Genomic DNA, 19,674 nt, shown 5'->3' with positions numbered 1-19,674 from the left:
TCTGCAACTTAAAGCTAGCTTACTTTTTCACTTTTCTTGTCTTCAGCCAGAAACATTGTCTCTTTCTCTTTTCATGGATGTTGTGTGACCTGCTGGGTGCTTCCCACATTTTCTTCTTTTATTGATTAGTTGAGCAACTTTCTCTCTAATTTATTTTACAACTGCACAGACCAACCATTGCTCAGAGCAGAAAGCTTTTATACAGCCTTTAAAACTGCGCTGCACTTTATAATGTTTGTATTTGTAATATGCATATTATGGCATCGGCATTCAGTAGCCCGGTGGTTTATTAAGAATGAGCAACCAACTTCCATTCTGTGTTTATTGTTACAATTTGTAACAGGGTTGTAACTTGAAACAGTGACAATGCAAGTACATTGAAGCTCTAAAATGTTTCAAAGTAAAATTTGTTATAGATTTATTATTTAGAAAACTTATGCATTAAATTTATTAACACATCATTAATCACAGGGTATTTCACAATTACTGTATATTAAAGTATAGATTTCAAAATTATATGAGCATAATTTCAAAATTATATTAATATTATATAAAAGAAAATTCCAACTGTACCGTAAAAAAGGCTATGTGTGTGGAAGCATTTCAGTTATTGCATGGCTGTACCTCCGCACAGCTTAGAGGGAACAGTGCTACAAAGCCTATAAAGACTGTAAAGATTTAAAGGTTTTAAAGATTTCCTTTATTTGTCACACATACATTGAAACATACAGTGAGATGCATCCTTTACATCAAATCAAATCAGCAACACAGCATGCCCACAACTTATTAACCCTGACTGTACGTCTTCGGAATGTGGGAGGAAGCTGTAGAGCACAGAGGAAAACCTCTCAGTCATGGGGAGAATAAACTGACAGTGTGGGAATTGAACCCTGATCAGTCACACAAACCACTACCCTGCCATAGGTTTTAGTGAATAAAACATGCGAGAGTCATTTAATGTGCATAGCAAATGCCACAGCCCTTAACTTCCATCACGAACAAACCAAAATCAGTCATTATGTCAGAAACTGTCCCTTAAAGTGAACAGAACTCAGAGACGATGCCTGTGAATTATGAAGAACAGTTTCTATTATGAACAGTATGTGTCATCTGTCACCCATTACACTGCCCTTCACTACCGTGCAGACCCAGGATGTGGGATAAATGCAGTACTACACTCACTCAACACAGGACTAGGTTGGGTTATTTGCCTCACTAATCGAAGATGTCTGGTCACCCTATCTTCAAAAGAGACAGATTTTCTAGTTTCTTTCTCAGCAACACACATGCTAGAAGAACTCAGCAAGTCAGACAGCAATCTATGGAGGGAAATAAGCAGTAACTATTTTGGATCTAGACGGTTTGTTCCAAAACATCAACTCTTTATTCCTCTCTATAGTGCTCGAGATTTCCAGCTTCTGCAGAATCTCTTGTGTCCCTATTTTCTTTCTAATTGATTGCCTGTTCTGCATTGCCTGACCGGTGTTTTGGCGCCATCTGCTGGCTTATTCAACCAATTACATTATAATAGCTTTAATTGGAAGTCTGAAGCTTTCTTTTTTTTGTAATTTATTTTTTTTATCATCATATAAACATTTCCATAAAATGTATTTCAGATACTGTACATATATATCACATAATTATATTTGTCACAAATCTCCACATAATAATTATCTGAGGTATACACTCATAGAAAGGACAGGAGAGAAAGAATAATCGAAATAAGAAAACTTTATACAAGTAGGGAGTGATCGTTCTTTTTACAACATATTCATTGACTTGTGAGAATAAAATCAGGCCTATGAGGCATTATGTAGTTAAACCATTTTACCCAGTATGAATCAAACTGTTTCAGCTTATGATTAACAGCTGCTGTTATCTTCTCCATTTGATAAATGTCCGTTGTAATTTCCATCCACGTATTTAAGGTTGGGCTCTCCTGTGATAACCATTTCCTGGTAAGGGCCTTTTTACCAGCCACCAACAGCATATTCATTAAATATTTATCTCTTTTCAACCATTCTTGAAGTATATATCCAAAATATATGGTCTTCCAAGGGTATATCACATTTAAAGATGTTGTGTAGGGCATTGTGTATCCTCCTCCAATAGTTTTTGATAACGGGGCATTCCCAGAAAATATGATAATGGTTTGCATTTTGATTTCCACAACTTCTCCAGCAAACAGGGATGTTACTATCATGACGGGATTTCTGAGAGTGTGTAATAAAATATCTTATCAAGTTTTTCCAAACTCCCTCCATTTCTGTGAACTGGTACACTTCCATTGATACCTCCCTATTATTGTCCATTTTCTCAGATACAATTATCCCTCTTCCTTCTTCTATGTTTTAATGTATGAAGTCGAATGTGTTTCAAGATTTGACAAACCCTTATACACGCTTGAAATGATTCTACTACCATTATCTGAATTATATGCTTTTCTAAATAGCTCTATCAAGCATATATTTGCCTAGCTTACATTTTTAACCGTCCTATTAACATACTGTCACATCTGTAAATACCGATAAAAATCTTGTTTTTCTAACAAGTGTTTCTCTTTGAGCATTTCAAAACTGACCAGTGTTCCTTCTTTCATTATGTTGCAAAGAATTGTTATTCCTTTCGCTGTTCAGTCCTTAAATCCAGCAGGGAGTCTGAAGCTTTCCTTGAAGGATATCTTCCCTGAATTTGATTTTTCTAAACATCATTTAGTTTTTACTGTTAGACCCTGTAACTCCAAAACATAAAACTAATTGCAAGAAAAACAAGGGAGCCCAGAATGCAACTCTAACTTTAATTTACCTTAAGCGAGGTCGGCACATATCACGTGGTAGTGTTATAATGTATGTTATTTACATATTTCTACATATAACCATAATTAGTTATTTAACCAAAGAATGTTAAATTAACGTAATATTTACACATGTTACTCAAATATTACTGAAATATTAAATACACAACATTTACTGACTTAATATACTATCTCTTCCTCTGCCAGCTCATTTCAGACAGCCACCACTCCCTGTATGAAAAGCAAGCTTCCTAGATCCCCTTTATGTCTTTCCCATCTCACCTATGTCCTCCTATTTTAGTTTCCCTTAATGTGGGAAAAAGACTATGACTACCTCTCTCATCTATATCCATCATGATTTGATTAATTTCTATAAGTTCATCCCTCAGTCTTCATTGCTCCAGCATATCCACCCTCTCCCTCCACCCAGTCCCAGCCCAATCCTAATGAATCCTTTCAGCACCTTCTCTATTTTGGTCATATCCTTCCTGTAAGTTGGTGACCAGAATTGCAGACAATACTCCAAGAGTGGTCTATCTATCTGCAACATTCACAACTGATATCTTGGAGGCCAGTTCAACTGACTCCAGTGGTAAGCAATATGTTAGTAAGGACGAGGCTTATGATATGATTATGATTGTGGAGGCACATGATAAAGTAGGCCAAAGTCAGCATGGTTTCCTTAAGGCTTCCCTGACTGTTGGAATTCTTTGAGGAAGTAATGGGCAGGATAGAAAAGGGATGGCCGGTGGATCTTGTTCACTCAGAGTTTCAGGCCTTTGACATGGTGCCACAGATGAGGCTGCCAAAAAAGATAAACAACCCATGGTATTACAGGAAAGATACCAGCACAATAGACGAGCAGAAGGCAAAGAGTGGGAATAAAGGGGGCTTGTTCTGGTTGGGTAACAGTGACTAGTGATGTACCACAGGAGTTGGTGCTGGGTCCACTACACTTCATGTTACTTGCTAATGATTTGGTTGATAAAATTGATGGCTTTGTGACCAAGTTTGCAGATGAAACCAAGATTGGTGGAAGGGCAGATAATGTTGATGAAGCAGGGAGTCTGCAGAGGGACTTGGAAAGAATGGGAGAATGGAATGGGCAAAGAAGTGACAGATGGAATATGTGTAGAGAGTGTATGGTCATGCACGACGGTAGGAGGAATAAAGATGTAGACTATTTTCTCAACAGGGAACAAATTCAAAAATAGGAGGTGTAAATGACTTGGGAGTCCTTGTGCAGCATTTCTTAAAGGTTAACTTGCAGGTTGAGTTAGTGGTGAGGAAGTCAAATGTAATCTTAGCATTCAATTTGAGTGGACTAGAATATAAAAACAAAGATGTAAAGCTGAGGCTTTATAAGGCATTGGTCAGACATTACCGAGCATTGTGAGCAGTTTAGAGCATCTTATCTAAGAAGAGCTAAATTGGTCCAGATGAGGTTCACAAGAATAATATCTGGAAGAAAAGGGTTAATGTTTGAGGAGCGTTTGATGGCTCTAGGCCTGTACTTGCTGGAGTTTAGAAGAATGAGGGGAGATTTCATTGAAACCTAGAAAGAGTGGACATAGAGAGCAAACACGAGGAAATCTGCAGATGCTGGAAATTCAAACAACAACACACACAAAATGCTGGTGGAACACAGCAGGCCAGGCAGCATCAAGACTACTGACGAAGGGTCTCGGCCCGAAACGTCGACAGCGCTTCTCCCTATAGACGCTGACTGGCCTGCTGTGTTCCACCAGCATTTTGTGTGTGTTGTTGTTGGACATAGAGAGGATCTTTCCTATAGTGGGCGAGTCTAGGACCAGAGGGCACAGCCTCAAAATAGAGGGACATCCATTTAGAACAAAGATGAGGAGGAATTTCTTTGGCCTGAGGATGGTGAATCTGTGGAATTCATTGCCACAGATGACTGTGGAGGCCAAGTCATTGGGTCTATTTAAAATGGAAATTAAAATGATTAGTAAGGGCATCAAAGGATATGGAAGGCAGGAGAATGGGGTTGTGAGGGAAAAGAAATCAGCTATGATGGAATGGTGGAGAATGGTGGCCTAAGTTTGCTCTTGTGTCTTATAGTCATATGATAACGTCATCATTGCTAATTGAGAGCACTGCTGCCCCACTTTCGTTTCCTGTGTGATGTCTGCAGTGACATGCACCTTTTGTAGCCAGGCAGCTCCCCGTCCACCTCGGTGCTGCAGCCATGCCACTGGGCAGAACAGTTAGTCAGCAGAGACCAGGATGCAGGTAGCAGGCAATAAAAACCCTCCCAGTTGCCCTCCTGATGTTCTGTGCAGCATTAAGGTCTTGTCGCTCTCCACATGATGTTCAGAAATTTTTCCAGAAGTTGAAAATTGTTCAAAAAATGTAACTGTTTAAAAAGTTAATTCCAAATAAAAATAAAAGCAATTTTAATTTCAAACTTTATTCAGTCTTTCTATCCATGTGCATCATCCTCATACCTTGATAAACTTTATCTGACTCTTCCAGAAGTATTGAATTCTGTCTTCATGGGGCAAGATTCATTGTGAACATTTATACTGTGTACTTGTTGTACTTTAAGCAAATATCATCTTAATCTTTCATTACAGGTTTGATAACATACTTACATTGTATAAAATGAGCTTATCATTGACAAGCATTGAAGTTGGGGCCAGTTAATGAGATCGATGTGAGTTGCCTGTAGTTTTAAAATCCTGTAAACATTTACAGAGACACTCCATGAGTCTGTCAAGTTCTGCCATGATCTATTGGATTCATATCTTTCCATCTGTACATGTTTATAAACAAACCAAGCACGATAACCACTTCCCCAGATCAATCTGCAATGTACATAGTATTGAACACACTTGAATACATTAAATGAGAATTTACTTAGGCTAAAATGTTAAAGTAACATCGATAAATTCAGACACAAAGGAAGCGATAACTGGAGCTGATCTGGTTGTAGCTACAAGCCATTTTTACATAGAATGAATGATTTGAAATCATTTGTTAAGAGATGATTTTTTTCTTGTTTCCAGACAAGGAATGGTATGTTATTCATGCTTTAGATATCCCATGGCAAGCCCAAGAGAAACATGGCTTTATTCTCAACAAACCAGGAAATTCACATCTGCATTTTCCATCAATTTCATTCTTTGCAGACAACTGAAAGAATGATAACTTCCCACATCTGATGTACGCCCTACATGCAGCTGCAGAGAAACATCCCACATTCCTGCAAATTTCATCTCCATTGCTGATTTCTCAACCCCTCTGGTGGACTTGGAAGTTCACTCCCTGATAGAAGGTCAAATAACACAAAGAGCATATAACATCCTCAGGAGTATGTCATGAAAAATATCTCAAACAAGAATAAATTCCTTCAGATCAAGCATCACCAGCTGTGAAACCCCTTACAGTCAATTGGATGAATGATAGCTCAAGTATTAACTAAAAATAAAACATTAACTTTTAGGTTTGGTTCACTTTATATAACATACAGATGTGACAAATAAGAACTTAAACACCCAAGAGATGTTAGAAATCTTGAGCAGCCCATACAAAATGCTGGAGGAACTCAGAAAGTCAGGAGAGGAATAAACAGCGACATTGTGGGCTGAGACCCTTCATCATTAGAACTTACCTGTTCAAAGTTCAAAGTAAATTTATGATCAGAGTATGCGTATGTCACCATATACTACTGCACCTTGAGATTTATTTTCTTGCAGGCATTCACAGTGCAATGGCGAACTACATCAGAATCAATGGAAAATTACACACAAAGACTGGCAACTAATGTGCAAAAGAAGACAAACTGCATAAATAATAAATAGATAAATAAACAAACAAACAAATACTGAGAACATGAGTTGTGCAGTGCTTGAAAGTGAGTCCAAAGGTTGTGGAATCCATTCAGAGTTAAGGTGTGTGAAGTTATCCACACTGGTTCGGAAGCCTGATGGTTGAAGGTTAATAAGTGTTGGTGTTGTGTGTCCTGGGGCTCCTGTACCTTCTTCCTGATGGCAGATCATGTCCTGGGTGGTGGGGGTCTTTGCTGCTTTCTTGTGGCAGCTCTCCTTGCAGACGTGCTCAATGCCTGGACTGGGTTGTGTCCATCACTGTTTGTAGACTTTTCTGTTACTGAACGTCATTTTTTCCACTCTAGGCAACCAGTCAGGATACTCACCACTGTGTACCTGTAGAAGTTTGTTAAAGTTTTAGATGACTGCACAAACTTCTAGGACAGTAGAGGGATTGTCATGCCTTCTTTGTGATGGCATTTATATGCTGGACCCAGGATATAATCTGATCAGATCATCTGATCATCTGATATGGTAACACCAAGAAATTTAAAGTTCCTGACATGGTAACACCAAGAAATTTAAAGTTCCTGACCCTCTCCACCTCTGATCCCCTCATGAGGACTGGTTTATGGACCACTTGTGGACCTGCTGGTCTGATGACTGGGGTCTAAGGTCTACACATCTCAGATGGGCACCTTCTGTTGACCAACCCTAAACCGCACTATCAGATTCACACCCTCTTACCTTACAGAGTGATGAAACCAATATACTTCTTAAAGATACCACTGTTTGTAAGTCTTTGAGCACTTTGGTGTAATTCCCAAACAAAGCTGGGTACAATATTGCAGATCAGTGCAACGACTGTGGTGCTGGTTTTGCATCCGCTGTGATGCTGCAGGGGTGGCAAACCTATGGCACATGGCAGCTCTGCCACTCCTCGATTCTGTAAACCCTGCCCATAATAAAAAGATACATAATGATTATCTTTGCCGCTAAATGTAGCAGCGAGTGATTTTTTTTTAACAACCCGAGAGCAGAGACATGTTTTTCTAGGAAACGTGCTGGTTTGGCGCCAGCTAGATAATTGCAAGAGCACGTGATGCGGATTAAAGATGAAGACAGGGACAGTGAATGGAGTTGAAGGATGTTTAAGGACAGAATAATATTTAAATATATTTTAATTATATGATACAGGGGGAGAAAGGTAAGAATTTGAGAAATATTAATCAAGAGTAGTGATATTATTTTTTCTTCTCTTATACTTTTTTATGTTACGGGGGAGCTGGGGAACTTCGGATCGATTGCTACGGGATTCACGTGTGTAATCATGGCGATTGCCATGACCCGTACAATGGAGGGGGGTAATGTTGTGTTTTTTTTATTCACAACCTTAGTAGGGGGGTATTTTGTTATTTTTTTCTTTAATCCTTCTTTCTTTGTCTGGACAATCGGGGGGGGGGGGGGGAGGGGGGCGCAGACACATAGCAACACGGAGAATTTTTAAAAGGTTCCCCAAGGTACTATGGAAGTTGAAAAGTTAGGTATTACTATGGACTGGAGTAACCCTGTTAAAAATAATGATTAATTTACTGAATTTTAAAAGTTTTAATGTTAATGGGCTTAATGGACCGGTGAAAAGAAAAAGAGTTTTAACATACATTAAGAAAATGAAAATAGATATAGCTTTTAGCTGCATTCCACTTGGAAAAAATTACTTATAATTTAAGAGATAAATACGAAATATTTCTGAAAATTTGGCGCCCTTATTTACAAAAGATAGGATTAAATATATAGGTGCTCTGAAGATAAAATTATTGGTTATTTGGGGAAATAAATAAATATATATACTAAAGCTATGATGAACTCCATGGAGCATGTAGGGATCTTCCGATATCCAGGCTTTCTTTCTTTCTTTCTTTTCTCTTTCTACAGGGATATGTTGGGGGAGGGGGGAAGGGTTGATAATTTTTTTTCCTTCTGTAACTATTTGAAAATTCAATTTAAAAAATTTATAAAAAAAAATAATATAGGGTTCTTGAACTAGTACTTGGTTGGCAAAAATTATGTCAGAGAGTCGTCAGGATGGGGTGATCTCCTCTAGGGATTCATTATTGTCAGCACGTTTCTGCATATCTTCATAAACACATAGAGACTCGTTCGGAGTTTAATGGAAAGTTCCTCCTCCAGAGTCTGCACTTCGCCATTCCTCTCCAAGGAAAGTAAGGATCATTTGACCTCAGCAATCTTAAGAATCTGACTCACTGTTAAATATTGCGAAAATCAAATAAGTTATGATTGAAATTTTAGTAGCATACTAAGTCACATTTACTGCTTAGCTCTAAAAGCATAATTTTATGCATATTTTATTTCCCCCATACCTTAAAGTATAATGGATGTCATTAGTTTTAATCTGTTAAATTGTTTATGATATTGCAGCCTTCACTTAGTCATATTTGGAAATTAAATATTTTATGTAGGTCAATGTACTTTTTTAAAAAATTGAGCTATCTTGGTTTTATTTAAGTTGATTTGTTGATGACATCACAATTGCTGGAGGTTAGAGATCCTAATTATGGATGGCGCAGTAGTGCAGTGGTCAGCACAACGCTTTACAGTACAGATGACTGGGGTTCAATTCCCACCACTGCCTGTAAAGAGTTTGTACATTCTCTCCGTGGCCGCGTGGGATTCCTCCGGGTGCTCTGGTTTCCTCCCACAGTCCAAGGGCCTGATTGTCATTGGTAAGTCGTCCTGTGTTTAGGCTAGAATTAAATCAGGGGATCGCTGGGTGGCATACTCGAAGGACCAGAAGGGCCTATTCTGAGCTGTATCTCAATAAAATTACAACAGGGATTGGAAGAGGGGAATTGTCACTCACAAAATTATCATTGAGGAAGTCTTTCCAAATTTGGAGGCAAGAGGTATAAGTCCACCACAGATGCAAAACTTGGATCCAAGATAATTGCCCCTTTGTTTTTGTTTTAAAAGTAAACAATTTGGTATTTATATTATTTAGTGAAAGTTCTGGGCTTCATGTCTGAGGACTTAGTTTCGCTCTAAATGCTATTTGTTTACTTAAATTGTTTGCACAATTTGTTGTTTTTCACTCTATGCATTGGGTGTTTGACAGTCTTCTTGTTTCAAAGAATCATAGAAAGCTAAGGTTATTACAAAAGACTACATGGAAATCACATCTTCTTTCTTTGTGAGTTCTTTCGGATGTCTTTGTTTTGTGGCTGCCCGTAAAGAGCTAAATCTCAAGGTTGCATAATGTATACATACTTCGATAATAAATATATTTTGAACTTTTTTTTAAAAAAGAGCACGCGATGTTAGATGATATGTTTTCAAATCATTTCATAGTTGGAGTTCACATCGGTATTCGGACAGTAAACAGGTACAATAACAATACTATTTAGCAATTATGTTATTTTTCAATTGTCTTTTTTAATGATTAATGTGTAATTTTTGAACAGATTTTCTAAAATCCTTCATTTCTTTCAATCGGTCTCTGTTATACTTTCATTAATTAGGAACAGAGATGATGCAATATTTCTTTTGCCAGAGAGTGGAGAATCTGTGGAATTCATTGCAACATATGGCTGTGCAGGCCCAGTCATTAAGTAAACAGTATATAAGGAGGAAGGTGATAGGTTCTTGAATAGTCAGGGAGTCAGTGGTTATGGGGGAGAAAGGAGAATGGAGTTGAGAGGAATAATAAGTCAACCATGATGGAATGGGGAGCAGACTCGATGGGCCAAATGGCCTAATTCTGCTCCTATGTCTTGTTAATAGCAAAACAAAGAATACAGGACAGGGTGGTGGAGCAAAGTTAAGATGGCGCTAAATGATGACTCCTTTGCTTGCATCTTCGAAAACAGCTCTATTTCCATTTTTAATATCCTTATTTTTTCCCTTTCAGGGTTCTTTTGAAGACCCTGATCTGGAGTTACACGCTGACTACGGTTCCTTGTGGGAATGGGACCCGTTCTTGGGGTTTCAGGACTGGCCGTTGATCAGCACGCCAAGGGTTCCTGAGAGTCCGACTCAAATTCAGAAGCCTAAGATCTCGGGTCTCTGGAGACAGGCGGATCGAGGGTCAGTATCATGGCCGGAGACCCGTGTGTCATCGAGAGAGTCAGAAAACCTACTGCAGTGGGCCTGAAGACCCAGGATCTTTACCATCTTCAGGCTCGAGGAAAGCAATGGAATGGACTTTTAACATCGTAAACCAACAAGTTGTTTGTTATGCCTCCCTGTTCACTGGGAAAATGGAGACACATCTTTCTCCCTTATCAGGGAGAGAGAGAGAGCCTGTGGTATGTCGAATACCGGGTGAAACACAAAGTCTTTGTGGTAACTGCAAGTCTGTATCTTTGCTGTTGCTTTGTTCACACTTGAGCATTCGTTGGTGGGTGCCGATGCCGGTGGGGGGAGGGGGTATTGATGCTCGCTGCCGCTTACGCATGGGAGGGAGGGGAGCTGGGGGAAGGGACTTTGGGGTTCTTATGTTTAACTGTTGTTCATTCTTTGGGACACTCCTCTGTTTTCGTGGATGTTTGTGAAGAAAAAGCATTTCAGGATGTATATTGTATACATTTCTCTGACATTAAATTGGGCCTTTGAACCTTTGAACATGTAAATAAACAACAGAACTCATCCTTTTCCATTTAAAATATCCATAATTATTGTAACCATTTCATTAGTCAATGATCATCTTTGCTCAAAATTACCATGTCATTCAAGAGAAATTTTTAAAAGATGTTCAAACATGTTCAAAAATTTCACCACCTCTGGGGAAAGCGCACCACTTGCATAATAAACACAAAGTATACTGCCGATCAACACATACAAACAAGCTGAATGAACTCAGCAGGTTGGGCAGCATCTGTTGAAAAAGACCACTTGCATGTTTGACACCTGGTGCCTGAGGATAAAAATCCATTCCAAGATCTGTCACAGGAAGAGACTGCACAGGAAAAGTTTTGAAGGTTATTTCAAACCCTAGCCCACAAGCTCTCAAAATGGAGGAACAGCACTCAGAAGGGTATGGATAACCCTGAGGCTGTGTGGATAGCAGGAGCACCCGGATGTTCTGGCTTAAGGAGCTTGCTAATCCACTTGCTACCTCCTGCCCTATCTGTGGAATGGTCTGCCTCATCTGAGAGCACAAAAGTCAAGTCAAGAAGGGTTTTGACCTAAAGCATAGACTGTCCATTTCCCTCCATAGGAGCAGCCTGGACTGTGGGTTCCTCCTGCGTTTTGTGGGATTTCCAGCATCTGCAGAATCTCTTGTGTCTCTGGAACTAAGCCATGCTTGATCCTGAGGGACGGCCTGAGAAGATGTTTCAGGCCTTAAGACACAGGAGCAGAATTAGGCCATTCGGCTCATTGAGTCTACTCCATCATTCCATCATGGCTGATTTATTTTCCCTCTCAACCCAATTCCCATGCCTTCTCTTTGTAACCTTTGACGTCCCGACTAATCAGGAACCTACTTACCTCTGCTGAATAAAGACAGTACATAATGACTGGGTCTCCACAGCCATCCATGGCAATGAATTCCACAGATTTACCACCCTCTGGCTAACAAATAAAAGCCACTACCACTCATGAATAAAGAGTATTGCTGAAACCCTTGGTGTCCTGGCAAAAATTTCTCAATCAACATCGGGAAGAAATGCTGTGGGAGCTTTCTCTATTCAAGACCACGTGTCCTACAATAGTTATTTCACTTTCTAAGTGCCTTGTTCACTGAAAATTATCTTGGGCATCCAGGAGCTTGAAGCAGTGCCATGTCAATGCAAGTTCTTTTTTCCTCATTGCATCGAATGTAGGATTTGGGGAATAAAATCCACTGATTGTATGTTAACTGTCTTCGGCTGTTGTGGCCCATTCACTTCAAAATTTGATGTGTTGTGCTTTCAGAGGTGCTCTTAAACTCACCACTGTAGTAACATGTGCTTGAACCAGAGTTGCCATTCTCCTCTGAACTCTCTCAATAACAATGTGCATTCAACAACAGAACTGCCGATTCTTTTTGTTTCTCGCACTATTCTCTGCAAACTCTGTTGTGCATGAAAATCACAAGAGATCAGCGGTTTCTAAGATACTCAAACCACCCCGTCCTGCAGTAACAGTCATTCCACGGTCAAAGTCACTTAGATTACCTTTCTTCCCCATTCTGCTGTTTGGTCTGAACAATGAATGAACCTCTTGACCATGTCAGCATGCTTTTATGCATTGAGTCGCTGCCACGTGATTAGCTGATTAGATCTTTGCATTAACGAGCAAGTGTACCTAATAGAGTGGCTGCTGAATGTAGTTCGAAGTGTCTTTGTCACTTGTGGGTGGGTTCTGGCATCTTCGATTAGGTGAATATCCCTGGAGCCTCCTTCTCCAGTCAGCTGCTTAATACTTCATCTCCAGTCATAGTTGACAGCAGAGTTTTGGTCTGATTTGTTGGCTGTGGGTTTCACAGAGGCCCAAACACTGGAAAACCTGCGGTGATAAAATCTGAAATAAAAGCAGAAGATGCTGGAAACATTCAGCTGGTCAGGTAGCATCTGTGGAAAGAGGGACAGAGTTAACATTTCCAAAATGTTAACCCTGTTTCCCTTTCCACAAATAGTGCCTGAATTGCTGCTTGTTACCAGCATTTCTTGTTCTTAATTACTGTTTCTGGTATTTGGGACATTGGCAGTTCTGATTTTCACCATCACCTCATTTTACATACAATGATTACTTGAGGTGCGCTCTTTACCACAGCCCTTGGAGCATGGTGTCTCCTTAACAAGGAATACGCTGGACCTTAAGATTGCAGATCGTGATGGGCAATCTGCTGCCGACGGATCGGAGTTCCCTTCTGAATATGTCACGTCTTCACATGGTGTGCTCAGAGTGAAGTCCAGACTTACTGCCCACCAGGGCTGCATGGTGGTCACTCCCAGCCACACATCTGCAACAAATAGATGGGCGAGGAAGAGGTCACAAGGAGGTTTTCACCCACATGCTCCCAGATCACCTGCTTTAGGCCCATTGTGGCAGCCCCATCACACAAACAGCCCAAATAAGGTCACAGCAGATTCTGCAGGTGCTGGAGATTTTGAGCAACACACACAAGGTGCTGGAGGAACTTGTGTGTGATCAGCAACTATAGAGAGGAATAAAGAGGTGACAGGCAGCAGTGGAGAAAGGGTACGAAGGGAGCCACAATAGGGAATGGAAAAGAGGGATGTGATGAAGTTACTAGAAGTTAGAGAAATTGAAATTCATGCCATCAGGTTGGAGGTTACCCGATAAATACAGGGTGTTGCTCTCCTAACCTACGTGTGACCTCATCATGAGAATATCATGGACCGACATGTCAGACTGGAATGGGAAGTAGAATTAAAATGGGTGGCCACTGGAAAATCTGGCCTTTTGTGGGAGACAGAGCAAAAGTGCTCAATAAAGTGATCCCCCAATCTGTATGAGGTCGCCCTGATGTAGATAATGCTGCACCAGGACACCGGATACAATAGATGACGCTGACAAATTTGCAGGTGAAATGTCACCTCACTTGGAAGGACTGTATGAGGCACTGAATGTTGGTGAGAGAGGGTGTAGAGGCAGGTTTATCACATGTTCCTCTTGCAGGGGGGTGTGAGTGAAGATAAGTGCCATGCAAGATAACAGTGGGGAGGGAGGAGTGGAGGGGGGGGTTCATGTAGAGAACTATGTATCCCCCCCAGAAAATGCAAAGTGGGGAGATGGTGGGAGAAGTATTTCGTGGTAAGATCCCTTTGAAGATGGTGCAAGTTCCGGATTACGATGTGCTGGATGTGGAGGCTCGTGCAGTTGTAGGCAAAGGCAAGGGTAACTCCATCCTGTAATGATGGTCAGAAGATGGGATGAGAGTGGATGTCCAGGAAATGGAGGAGATGCGTGAGAGGACATCGACGGTAGTGGAGGGGAAACCTATTCTTTGAAGGAGGACATCACCTCTCAGTCAATGATAGTACTACTAAACCACTCTTGCGAATGCATCTCACTCAAAGTACATTCTGTGCCCTTGCTACTCTCAGTGTTTCTTCCATGAGCTTGTAAAAGACTGGGAGCCAATAATGATGATTCTTTGGTACTTACAATCGGTGACCACTTTATTAGGTACACCTGCTCATTAATGCAAATATTAATCAGCCAACTCGATGTACAGAAGCACTCAATCTGGTTGCACCTATGCTGAGAGTATTGGCCAGGACTGTGGGCTGGCTGGACAGGCGGGCAGGGTTTGTTCTTGCTGTTGTGTTCTGTGTTGTTCTGCTGATCACTGTGGGCCTGCTACTTTGGCACCAACAACACTCGTGGGATGAATGTACGTTTCAATGTACTTGTGATAAATCAACTCGATTCTTGAATCTCGACTACTGGCTTTAGTGAACAACTCAGTCAGCAAGTCTGTCCCATGGCTCCTGGTTGCTAGTCATTTTAGTTCTTCATCCCAGAGCCAGTAGGATGGCTTCTGACTCAAGTTTGCCCAACACGCTGATAATTACCAGCATCTTCTCTTTTTATTCAGGCCGATCAGATCACTCACCTTCTTCACAGTTCTTTCTCATTGCATATGATTTAATTGGATAACATCAAACACTGCCAATGACTAATTCATTACTTATTGACTGTTCCATAAGTCTTGGTATTTGCTTTTAATAATCTGAATGTCAGACTGCTTTATAATGCTGTCTGCAATTCTTGGCCTTGTACTGTTGCAATATTTGTTCATTTATTGCACTCCCAACATTTCCCTGTAATTTAAAAATACTTACTTTTTCACTGTATGATCTTGTTTTACTGATTCATTCTGAATTCCACGCTTATTTACAAAGAATCATGAAAGGAGCCGATCTTCCCAAACGCGTTTGGAGATGAGATGAAGAGGGGGGTGGGCAGTGACTGGGCGGAAGAGAATGCAATGGAAGTGAGGGTGAACAAGGTCAAACTGGGAGAGCAGAGGCTTCTGCCAAGTCTAACCAATACACTCAGTGGCCACCTTATTAGGTAGACCTGCTAATCATGTGGCCGCAACTCAGTGCATAGTCAAGAAATGTGTTGTTCGGACCAAACATCAGAATGGGGAGGAAATGTGGTCTAAGTGACTTTGATTGTGGAATGATTGCTGGTACCAGACAGAGGGGTTTGAGTATCTCAGAAACTGCTGATTTTGGAATTTCCATGTGCAACAGTCTCTGGAGTTTACAGAGAATGGTGCAAAGAACAAAAACAAAACATCCAGTGAGAGGCAGTTCTGTGGGTGAAAATGCCTTGTTAATAGGAGACGTCAGTGGAGAATGGCCGGACTGGTTCTAGCTGTCAGGAAAGTGACAGTAATTCAAATAACCACGTTACAACAGTGGTGTGCAGAAGACCATCTCTAAATGCACAACAGGTTGAACCTTTAAGTGGATGGGCCACAGCGGCAGAAGCCACAAGTATATAGTACGCCCAGTGGCCACTTTATTAGGTACACCGGTAGCTAATAAAGTAGCCTCTGAGCATAATTTAAACTCTGTTGAACCAGATTTTACTTACCTTAAAGTCAGTAAAGTTTGATTCACAAGATTTTTCCTTCATTGACTCTATGGGGTAATTCGATGGAGAAAGGTGGATCAGATTGGGAGATTGATGATTCTGGGCTAATATGAAAGGGCATAATTTTAAGGTGATCAGAGAAAAATATAGCAGAGGTAGATATTTTACACAGAGCAGTAAGTGCAAAGAACACAGTGCAGGGGTGGTGGTAGAGGCAGATACATTAGGGACATTTTAGAGACTCTTAGATAAGCACACAGATGAAAGGAAAATGGATGGTTATGGGGGAGGCAAGGCTTAGATTGATCTTGCAGGAGGTTAAAGGGTTGGCACAACATTGTGGGCTGAAGGGCCTGTACTATGCTGCACTCTTCTACGTTGTGCAGGAAATCTGAAACCAAAATGGCTGGAAACACAGCAGATTAAGCAGCATCTGTGGAAATGGAAACAGAGTCAACGCCTCACGGTTCAGACCCTTTGCTTGATCTGGCGAAAGTCCTACAGTTCTAACAGAGGGCCTTAGTCCTGAAATGCTAACTCTGTTTCTTTTCCTACAGGCGCTGCCTGATTTGATGAATGCTTATGGCATTTTCTAATTTTGTTTCCATCATTTTGTCCTCTCCATGTTCACTTCTGGCCCAGGAAGTGAAACTCAAGTAATGCATCAATATTGTACTAAGTTCTCAGGAGTTTTAAAGGGCACAGTCTGCATGAGAAGTGGCTGGCACAGATCACCAGATATGATATCTAAATGAATCACTGCTTTGCAACCCAACACACACAAAATGCTGGAGGAACTCAGCAGGTCACGCAGCATCTATGGAAAGGAATACACAATGGACGTTTTTGGGTCTGTCTTTTCTACAGTCAAGGTCTTGGGCTAAAACCATAAGTCGATGTTTCTGGTTAAGACTCTCTATCAAAGTTGATGAGTCTTGGCCCAAAATGTCACCTGTTTATTCCCTTCTATAGATGAGGCCTGAAGAAGGCTCCCGGCCCAGAACATGTCTGTTCATTCATTTCCTGACCCGCTGAGTTCCTCCAGCATCTTGTGTGTGTCACTCTGGATGTCCAGCATCTACAGAACCTTGTGCATTTATTGTTACCGCTTCGCCCTTGCTGAACTTGTAATTAACTAGCAGTTTACATGTCTGGGTCTTCTGCCTTTCTTTCTAGCCACTGTCTCTCTGGCTCTCGGAAATTCCCACCTTCACGGTCAGAATGGTCAATAGAGCAGAGTAAACAAACTCAGTCACCTCAGACATTTAAAACTGCTTATGCAGCCGTAATGTTCACTTTCCTGGCATTCGGCTTACACAAACGTCGATTGACTTTCCACAGACCAGCTTAATCAAAGATTGAAAGCTGGTCCCCTACCTGGTCTGACCTACACATAGCCAAATGGGTGGTCTTTTATCTGGAATCTGAAATAGTCCAGATAGTCATTCAGCCATTGGTTCGATTAGAAATGCCTTCATGAGACGAAGGTGAAAAAAGCGAAAGGACAACAATCCGTTTCCGAAGCTGTAAACGTTCTCAGGAGAAGTCTGGTGTTTCGAAGGGAGAGCACAGAATGCCATTATCATGGAGAGTGAAGAGGAATATACAAAACGAGAATCAGGCAGGATGCGGATGATGACAGTACAACTGTAATGCTCAGCGATGTACCGTTTAGATTAACAATGTTTCACAGATACAGTGAGCCAGTAAAGGAGATGTTAGGGCAACAGAGTTTTGGATAACCTCTAGTATACAGAGACTAGAATGAATGATGGCTGAATCGAAGGGACTTCAGGAAGCATTGTGGTGGCGCTCTGGCACAGCAGTTGGCACATCACTTGGCAGTGCCAGCAAACACCGCTCGGGGTTCGATTTCCCCCATACTTCCATACCTTCTCCCTGTGACTTTGTGGGTCTCTTGTGGCCTCCTACCACGTCCCAAAGACATACGGTTAGAATTAGTAAGTTGCAGACGTACTATGTTCACTTCAGATGTGTGGGGATTCTTGCGGACTGCCCCCAACACAATCCTCACTGACTTTATTTGACACATATATCACATTTCACTGTATTTTTCAATGTACACGTGACAAATAAAACTAAATTATGAAGCGGGGGAGAGAGGGGACAGAAGCGGAGAACAGGGACTTTTGGAGCCAGTGACTTAGAAGCTAAAGTTCCTTATTTAATTGTTGTAAAGAGGATGCAATCGCATATATATTTAATAAACAATGTTGAAAGGAAACAGAAACTAGATTCTTGAAATAGACAGTAATTTATTACTGTCATTGAAATGACAGCGTCGCAAATGTACAGGATCGGATAGACTCTGCCAGCTCCGTGATGGACACAAATCCTTCCAGCATCGAGGACATCCTCAATAGCCGCTGCTTGACGAAGGTGTCACCTGCAGGACTGTAACCACCCACAGCATGCTCTCTTCTCATTACTACCAGGAGGTACAGGAGCCTGAGGGGACACACACACACACACACACACACAACATGCTCTCTTCTGATTACTACCAGGAGGTACAGGAGCCTGAGGGGACACACACACACACACACAACATGCTCTCTTCTCATTACTACCAGGAGGCACAGGAGCCTGAGGACACACACACACACACACACACACACACACACACACACACACACACACACACACACACACACAATATGCTCTCTTCTCATTACTACCAGGAGGTACAGGAGCCTGAGGGGACACACACACACACACACAACATGCTCTCGTCTCATTACTACCAGGAGGTACAGGAGCCTGAGGGGACACACACACACACACACAAACAACATGCTCTCTTCTCATTACTACCAGGAGGTACAGGAGCCTGAGGACACACACACACACACACGCACACACACACAACATGCTCTCTTCTCATTACTACCAGGAGGTACAGGAGCCTGAGGGGACACACACACACACACACACACACACACACACACACACACACAATATGCTCTCTTCTCATTACTACCAGGAGGTACAGGAGCCTGAGGGGACACACACACACACACACAACATGCTCTCGTCTCATTACTACCAGGAGGTACAGGAGCCTGAGGGGACACACACACACACACACAAACAACATGCTCTCTTCTCATTACTACCAGGAGGTACAGGAGCCTGAGGACACACACACACACAACATGCTCTCTTCTCATTACTACCAGGAGGTACAGGAGCCTGAGGGGACACACACACACACACACACACACACACACACACACACACACACACACACACACACAACATGCTCTCTTCTCAATACTACCAGGAGGTACAGGAGCCTGAGGGGACACACTCACACACACACACACACACACACACACACACACACAACATGCTCTCTTCTCATTATTACCAGGAGGTACAGGAGCCTGAGGGGACACACACACACACACACACACACAACATGCTCTCTTCTCAATACTACCAGGAGGTACAGGAGCCTGAGGGGACACACTCACACACACACACACACACACA

At 41.5% G+C, this 19,674-nt stretch overlaps 1 long non-coding RNA gene across 2 annotated transcripts in view; it reads right to left on the bottom strand.

Moving 5' to 3' along the window:
• Window positions 1-477: 477 nt before the first annotated feature.
• The window catches only part of LOC132398309 (uncharacterized), a 226,671-nt gene continuing 207,474 nt past the window's right edge, over window positions 478-19,674 (bottom strand). For both annotated transcript variants that reach the window (XR_009513613.1, XR_009513612.1), the window contains exons 2-3: window positions 7,333-7,540; window positions 478-6,981 (exon numbers count right to left, since the gene is read on the bottom strand). This is a non-coding gene — a long non-coding RNA (uncharacterized LOC132398309). The remainder of the gene's footprint in view (window positions 6,982-7,332; window positions 7,541-19,674) is intronic.

The sequence above is a fragment of the Hypanus sabinus genome, chromosome 8 (assembly GCF_030144855.1).
Source record: "Hypanus sabinus isolate sHypSab1 chromosome 8, sHypSab1.hap1, whole genome shotgun sequence".
NCBI classification, from domain to species: domain Eukaryota; kingdom Metazoa; phylum Chordata; class Chondrichthyes; order Myliobatiformes; family Dasyatidae; genus Hypanus; species Hypanus sabinus.
Note: the sequence above shows the minus strand (reverse complement) of the source record. Positions and strands in the feature narration are given on the sequence as shown.